Here is an 8273-nt window from a genome sequence, read left to right on the forward strand (position 1 = left end):
CTCTGTGGTCATTAAAAATCCCAGAACACTTCTCGTTAAAGAGTATGGTGGTGTAATTAACAGTTTTCTGGCCAAAGCATCGTGCGAACTGACCTACAACTTAATTATTAAAGTACGTGTACTGCCTCTACATTATAACCAAGCTCATGGGTAGCAAGGACGCTTTTGATACAAAGCGACTTCTTACAATGAGAAAAAAGTAGAAACAATCAGATCAACGGAGAACAACAACGGTATTTACAATGTGCATGACAAGGCTCAGTTTAGTGTCGTACAGGGAACACGGAACACGTGACCAGGGGTTTTTTTGTTTTTTTTTTTGGGAATATGATGAAAAGAAAATAGGGTAAGGACTAGTATTCTCTGCGTTAAGTGCAGCTAAAAGATGAGTTCTCTTAATGGTTTTTTTGAAACAATGAGTAAAGACTACAGCTGTTCGATGAGATCGGGAGTCATGCCACCAGTGGGAGCAGTCCGGAAAAAGTCCCCTGAGAGTGCTTGTGAACCTCTGGGGGGAGGGCAACTTCTAAATGCGCTCTCACTTGCAGAGCAGCAAACTGTCTGTTGGGTGTGCAACGTAAGATTTAACCTAGTGAGGTTTAGGGTAAGATTGGCGGTCCGGGCCAGCATGGTCGTGGCTAAGGTGTGTGGTAGGCATGGCAGCCCCTCAGTGCGCGTGACTCTTGATGCGAGCGGCCTACGGTACTGGCCAGTGTAACCTGATGAGGAAGGAGTAACATGGGCTGGTTGGCTCATTGAAGACAACCCTCGCTGCTGCATTCTGGATCAGTTGTAGAGGCTTGATAGTACATGCAGGAAGGCCCGCCAGGAGAGCATTGCAATAGTCCAGTCTGGAGAGAACAAGAGCTTGGACAAGAAGTTGGGTGGATTGCTCTGACAGGAAGGGTCTAATCTTCCTAATGTTGAATAAGGCAAATCTACAGGAGCGGGTCGTTGTAGCAATATGGTCTGTGAAGCTTAACTGATGATCCATCACAACTCCTAGGTTTCTGGCTGTCCTGGAAGGAGTTATGGTTGACGAACCCAGCTGTATAGAGAAGTTGTGATGAAACGATGGGGTTAGCTGGAACCACCAGCAGTTCAGTCTTAGTAAGGTTGAGCTGAAGGTGATGGTCATTCATCCAGCTAGAAATGTCAATCAGACAGGCTGAAATGCGAGCAACTACCGTCGGGTCATCTGGTTGGAATGAGAAGTAGAGTTGAGTGTCATCAGCGTAGCAGTGATAGGAAAAGCCATGCTTCTGAATGACAGATCTTAATGACGTCATGTAGATGGAGAAGAGAAGCGGTCCAAGTACTGAGCCTTGAGGAACCCCAGTAGCAAGTTGTTGTGACTTAGAAACTTCACCCCTCCAAGACACCATGAAGGATCTATCAGCCAGGTAGGAGTTAAGCCACTGGAGTGCGGTTCCAGAGATGCCCATCTTTCTGAGGGTGGACAGGAGAATCTGGTGATTAACAGTGTCAAAAAGCAGCAGACAGGTCTAGCAAAATGAGTACTGAGGATTTTGAAGCTGCTCTTGCCAGTCGCAGGGCTTCAGTAACAGAGAGCAGGGCAGTCTCAGTTGAGTGGCCACTTTTGAAGCCAGATTGATTGCTGTCCAGGAGGTTGTTCTGTACAAGAAACATAGAGAGCTGGTTGAACACAGCTCGTTCGAAAGTGTCTTTGCAATGAATGGAAGAAGGGATACCGGTCTGTAGTTTTCTAGAAGTGCTGGATTTAGAGATGGTTTCTTCAGCAGTGGGCTTACCCGAGCCTGCTTAAATGCTGAGGGAAATGTTCCAGAGTGAAGAGAGGAGTTGATAATGTGAGTAAGTGAAGGTATGACTGGAAGAAGAAATCGCTTGAAGGAGGTGAGTGGGGATCGGATCCAGAGGGCAAGTAGTAGGTTGACTGGACAGGATAAGTTTGGAAACGTCCGCCTCTGAGAGTGGAGAGAAGGAGGAGAACGAAAGTGAGCATTAGTCGCTGTGAAGTTATCCTCAGTGGGCGGTGTGGAGAATTGGTCACTGATGGTTCTTGTCTTATTTGTGAAGAAAAACTGCAAAGTCATCAGCTGTAAAGAGCTTCCATTGAGGAGGAGGTGGAGGGGATTAAGAAGAGAAGAGAAGGTTTTGAAGAGTGTCCGAGCGGTCACAACAGTTGTTAATCTTGTCGTGGTAATATTATGTTTTAGCAGTGAAGACGCTTTTGCAGAGAAGGAGGAGAGGAGAGACTGATACACACTGAGGTCGGTAGAGTTTCTTGATTTAAGCCATTTCCTCTCTGCAGCCCTGAGTTTAGAGCGATGTTCACGGAGTACATCGGACAGCCAGGGGGCAGATGGGGTGGTGCGTGCTGGTCTAGACGACAGTGGGCAAAAAGTTGTCCAAGCAGGAGGTCAGAGTGGAACACAAAAGGGGCCGTAGCACTGTTCGTGTCCAGAGCTGAAAAACTGCGTAGAGTGAAGGAAGTGAGGATGCACACCACAGAGGATAGGCGAGATGGAGAGAGTGAGCGTAGGTTCCGCCGAAAGGTGACGTCCGCGTTGGAGCGTGTGCCGCTTCAGGAGTAAGTGTTAGATTAGCAGTAATGAGGAAGTGGTCTGAGGTGTGCAGTGGAGTAACTAAAGTGTTGTCCACTGAGCAACAGCGCATGTAGATGAGGTCCAGTTGGTTGCCCGATTTGTGAGTGGCTGTAGTAGAGACTCGCTTGAGATCAAATGAGGCGAGCAGAGTGTTGAAGTCAGCAGCCTGGGGTTTATCTAGGTGGATGTTGAAGTCACCAAGCAGTACCAGAGGAGTACCATCTTCAGGATAATTTGATAGCAGCACGTCCCAACTCCTCCAAGAAGTTTCCCAATTGACCTGGGGGACGATAAATGACCACAAAGTGGATTTTAACAGGGTGGGTTACAGTAACAGCATGTGATTCAAATGAACCGTGACCTGTAGGGTGGTGGTTGAAGATCAAATTTCCAATCTTTCGATATAAGGAGACCCAGTACCTCCACCCCCTCCCAGTCGTATCGAGGGGTGTGGGAACAAGTGAAATGAGTGGAGAGGGCTGCGGGAGTGGCAGTGTCCCTCAGGTTTGATCCAGGTCTCAGTCAGTGCCATGAGGCTGAGACCAGAATGAGTAGCAATAGAAGAAATGAAGTCTGCTTTGTTAACAGCGGACTGGCAGTTCCAGAGACCAAGTGGAATAGAGAGCGCCGGAGTAGAGGTCAGAGGGACAGGGCCTTAGATTTGTCAGGCAGGCCTTCCTTCGACGTACATAGCGTTCTCTCCGAGTGTTAGTAGTGATAGTAGAGGATCTGAAAGCACATAGTGACTACAAGTGACCAAAATGAGTATTTGCGGAAGAGCTGTACAAAAATTGAAGGGGAGAAAAGCAATACTCAAGTGCCCTGTCGGTGTCCTTGCTCGCGGTGGAGTCGCTGCAGGTAGAGTCGATGGTCTTTACACTCGCTGGTCTTCACACGAGGAGGCTTGCACACGAGGGCTGCCGCGTACGCCGGGGTGACACCTACCACTTATATATTTGCCTGATTACCGTAGTGATTGAAGTCAGCTTGTCACGCCTCTCTATTTAACAGACCGAAACTGTCCAGTCCCGCGATAGGCAAACGCAAAACCAAACGCCACAATTCACACGTAAGACACACAGTGATTAAAGCAAAGTTTCCCTAGCAACGATAATCACGCAGTACTCTAATGAGAAAACGAGGCAAAAAACACTTACAAACTGCTGTCCTTCTCTGTCGCTCGACTGTTTCTTCTGACAGATATGTTTACAAAACAGCTCTTTAAGTACTTTTTACCGGCTTACTGGCTATTGTCACGCCTCTCTATTTAACAGACCGAAACTGTCCAGTCCCGCGATAGGCAAACGCAAAACCAAACGCCACAATTCTGCACGTAAGACACACAGTGATTAAAGCAAAGTTTCCCCTAGCAACGATAATCACGCAGTACTCTAATGAGAAAACGAGGCAAAAACACTTACAAACTGCTGTCCTTCTCTGTCGCCGACTGTTTCTTCTGACAGGCGTTTACAAAACAGCTCTTTAAGTACTTTTTACCGGCTTACTGGCTATTGTCACGCCTCTCTATTTAACAGACCGAAACTGTCCAGTCCCCGCGATAGGCAAACGCAAAACCAAACGCCACAATTCACACGTAAGACACACAGTGATTAAAGCAAAGTTTCCCTAGCAACGATAATCACGCAGTACTCTAATGAGAAAACGAGGCAAAAACACTTACAAACTGCTGTCCTATCAGGGGCGAAACGCAAAACTCAAACTGTCCACAATTCACACGTAAGACGATTAAATTAGGTAACAAGGAATATACAAAACATGCATATAGGTATATATATATAATTATATCTAGATATATAATATAATATAAATGATATATATAAGATATATAATATATATATATATAAGTATAAATATATCCAACACAGTACACTATATTACACACAAGAGCCCTGCAGAGTTTAGTTCAAGCAGCTCCAAAACTTCTGGCTGAAGTTTATAGTATGCCTAGTTTAGACCTTGATAGCTGTTCAGTGTTGTTAATTGGTTTTGGTACTAAACTCTGAAGGACACAGGGGACCTCCGGGGACTGAGTTTGGAGAAACCCTGCCCAGGACAAGAGTCCCTGTTCACATTCCACACACATCAAAATCAATTCATCATGTCTCCGAGTTTGGGCTTCTCCTTCCGTAAGTTTGTTCATGCTCGCTTAATGCTACAGGCGGACTGAGCTTATCAGTGTTCCTTCCACCACTGCTGCAAAAGTAAAATCTTTCTCTCCTGTGTGACTCCTCATGTAGACTTTAAGATGTGGTGTTTGTGGGAAAATGCTTGACCTCCATGTAGAATGCTCATGTGGAATTTTTCCATGTATTTTCTCAGGTGGAGCTCTTCCAACACAATTTTGCGGGGTTTAAGGCTTCTCTCCAGGGTGCATTTCTCATGTGCCCGTTACAGTGTTCCTTTTCACTGAAGCTTCTTTCCACACTGGGGGAATGTGAAACGCTTCTCTCTTGGGTGTGAATTCTCATGTGGCGTTAAGTTGTGCTTTTCATTGAAGCGCTTCCACCACTGTTTGCAGTGAACAGGCTTCCCCCGCAGTGTGAAATGTCCAGTGGGTTATGTAACGAAGTTATCATCTTTTGTTTACAGTACTTTAAGTATTTTTGGGAGAAAGTGCACTTTACTTGCGTGTCTTAAGATTTCACAGCCACCCCTTATTCTTTCTAACTCCCACTACATGCCTAGTTAAATGTGATCACTGTTAGTACCAATACATTTCCACGCAGAGCAACATTATACTTACTAACTAACTCATGAGTCAGAAAGTCCGAAGAACACCTTCCGAATCAGTAGTTCATGGCGTTTGCAAGTGAGAATCATTTCCACTTCAAAGTCGAGTCTGGGGGTAGTGCGATTGACTGAAAAGCTGAGGTATTAGCTGTTCTTGCAAATGGCTAAATAATCGATGTTGAGATCGGGCGAGGTCCATTATCACCAGCTGGGCACAAGTCCAGGAAAAGGTCAGTGAGCGTGGATGTGTGCCTCTTGGGTAGGGCAGCCACAAAGGCAGCGTTCAATTGCAGAATGCAGAGAATCTGGAGGGGCACACAAGTGTTGAAACTAGTGAGTTTATGGTATAGGGTTGCAGCGCCAGGTGTTTTTGAAAGCAAGCATAAGTACCCTTGAATTTGAGGTGGCTTACTGGTAGCCAGTCTAACATGATCAGGAGAGGGATAATGTGAGTTTTTTTTTGGCTCATTGACGACCACTGTGGGCTGCTGCATTATGGAACAGTGTGCAGAGGCTTGGATAGAGAAAAAACATTTTGAAGGCCCGCAAGAAGAGCATTACAATAGTCCAGTCTGGAGAGAACAAGAGCTTGGGACAAGAATTTGTGCAGCTTGCTCTGAACAGGACTGGTGCTAATCGTCCTAATATTGTATGAGGAAATCTTGCATGACCGGTCCGATTGGTAGCCATCGTGGTCTGTGAAGCTTAACTGATCACTCGAATTCAAAACCCCTAGGTTTCTGACTTTCTGGAGGGAGTTTATGGTTGCCGAAAGTCAGCAGTATCGAGTAGTTGTGAGTGACAATGCTGGAAACAAAGCAGTTCCTGTCTCTAGTTAGTATCAGCTGAAGGTGATGTGTCATTCATCCAGCTAGAAACGGGTCTCTCATACCGAGGCTGCAAGTCGCCAGCAGCTACCTCCGAATCAAACTGGTTGGAATGAGAAAGTGAGTTGAGATGTCATCAACATAGCAGTGATAAGAAAAGCTATGACTTCTGAATTGACAGATCCGATTGACTCATGGATATGGAGACGAGAAGTTGGTCCAAGCACCTGAGCCTTGTGAAATCCGCAGATCCAGCAAGAAGTTGTTGGCGTAAACAACCTCACACTTTTCGCAAGACACCCTGAATGGACTACCTGCGAGTAGGACTTGACCCCCACAGGGAAAAAAGTGTGGTTCCAGAGATTGTCCTGCCTTCTGAGGGTGGACAGGATAATCTGGTGAATTAAGGTGTGTCAAAAGCAGCAACAGAGATCCAGCAGATGAGTACCGAGGATTTTTGGAATGCTTCTCTTGCCAAATTCGCGAGGCTTCAGTAAACGAGAGCAGGGCAAGTCTTTAAATGGAAGTGGCCACTTTTGAAGCAAGACTGGTTGCTGTCCAAGAGGTTGGTTTTCTGTACAAGAAACATAGAGAGCTGGGGTTTGCAACACAACTGGCTCAAGTGGCGTGCAATGCATGGAGAAGAAGGGATATGGGTCTGAAGAGTTTTGCTAAAATGCTGATGTAAAAGGGGTTTTTAAGCAGTGCCTTAACCAAAAGCATTCGTAAATGCTGTTTGAAATGTAACCATGGGGGGCTCTATAGAGGGTGTTGATAATGGAAGTGAAGGTCATGACTGAGTGGAGTGTGTTTTGGGTGGAGTATGGCCGTTTTTAGCAGTGGTGGAGTACATTGGCAAAAGAAAGAAGAGAGAAGTGAATGATACACACACTAAGGTCGGTAGAGTTTTTTTTTGATTTGCACCATTTCCTACTCTGCAGCCCTTAGGTTAGAGCATTGTCACGGGGAGACATCAGACAGCCAAGGTGCAGGAAGGGTAGAAGGACGTGCGGATAAAATCAGAGAGGATCGGTGAGAGGGAGAAAGTGAGCGGTAGGGTTACGTCGAAAGGTGGACCTGCTTGTGAGGTAAGAAAGTGCTGAAGGGAGGGGCCCTGAGGTTATGCAGTGGGAGTCAACTGAAGTGTTGTCAGTGAGAAAGGAGACCCCGGGACCTCCACCCCCAAGCCTGCGAGGTGTGTAAAAATTCTGCTTTGTTAACAAAGACTAGTTCCAGAGACCATTGAATAGACAGTAACATAGTAGAGGGCAGAGGACAGAGCATAGATTATAGGACTGGCCGCCCCAACTGCATGCATGATTTCTGATGTTAAGGTTTGTTTTGGAGATTACGGGGTTTTCCTTGTGCAGCTGTTCATTCCTAAACTTTTCTGTGTTGTGATTTTTATCCCAATGGAAACAGATATCGCGTAAGCTGAAAACAGAACAGCATAAACCAGAGATTCTAAAAGCACCAGGTAGAGGAGAAATTGTCTTTTTTTTTCTTAAAAAAAGTTTCTGCTTCATATAATGGAAAAACCACTAAAGTCCCTGGATTTTTTAATCTACTTGCACTTCTGACTTGGAACATTTCAGTTTAACATTTCCCCAAGAGTATAATTTTTTCTGCATGATACTCACTAAGTGAGTAGAGGCAATCCTTAATATTCTTATTTAAACTTATAAACAAAACAACTAGCTTCTTGAGCATGATGTTGCATCTGACTTTCCCTGCGTAGTGCACACCCTATGATATTTGGGCTTTCGATGTTTTTTTTGGAGTATTATTTTAAATATTGGGTTTTATGTGTTTGTTGTTTTTAAAATGTTGTCCCTTTCTTATGGCGCCAATTGCCCCGGTTCTTGTAAAGAGATTTTATCTCATGAGACTTCCCTTTAAATGAAGGGAAATATGATGAGGGGGGGTAAAGTAGCACATGGGATCATATGCATTTTCACCCATCTCATTACACTTGGTGAAATAACTGCTTAAGAAAACTTTGTTACACCTACTTTACTTGATCAGTTAGTTAACAAGTTTAATATATTAATGATTAATATATCTAAAAGACGTCTCTGTCCCCGACTGTCACATGGTGGAAGACACT

Source organism: Cyprinus carpio, chromosome B3 (assembly GCF_018340385.1).
Source record: "Cyprinus carpio isolate SPL01 chromosome B3, ASM1834038v1, whole genome shotgun sequence".
NCBI lineage: Eukaryota > Metazoa > Chordata > Actinopteri > Cypriniformes > Cyprinidae > Cyprinus > Cyprinus carpio.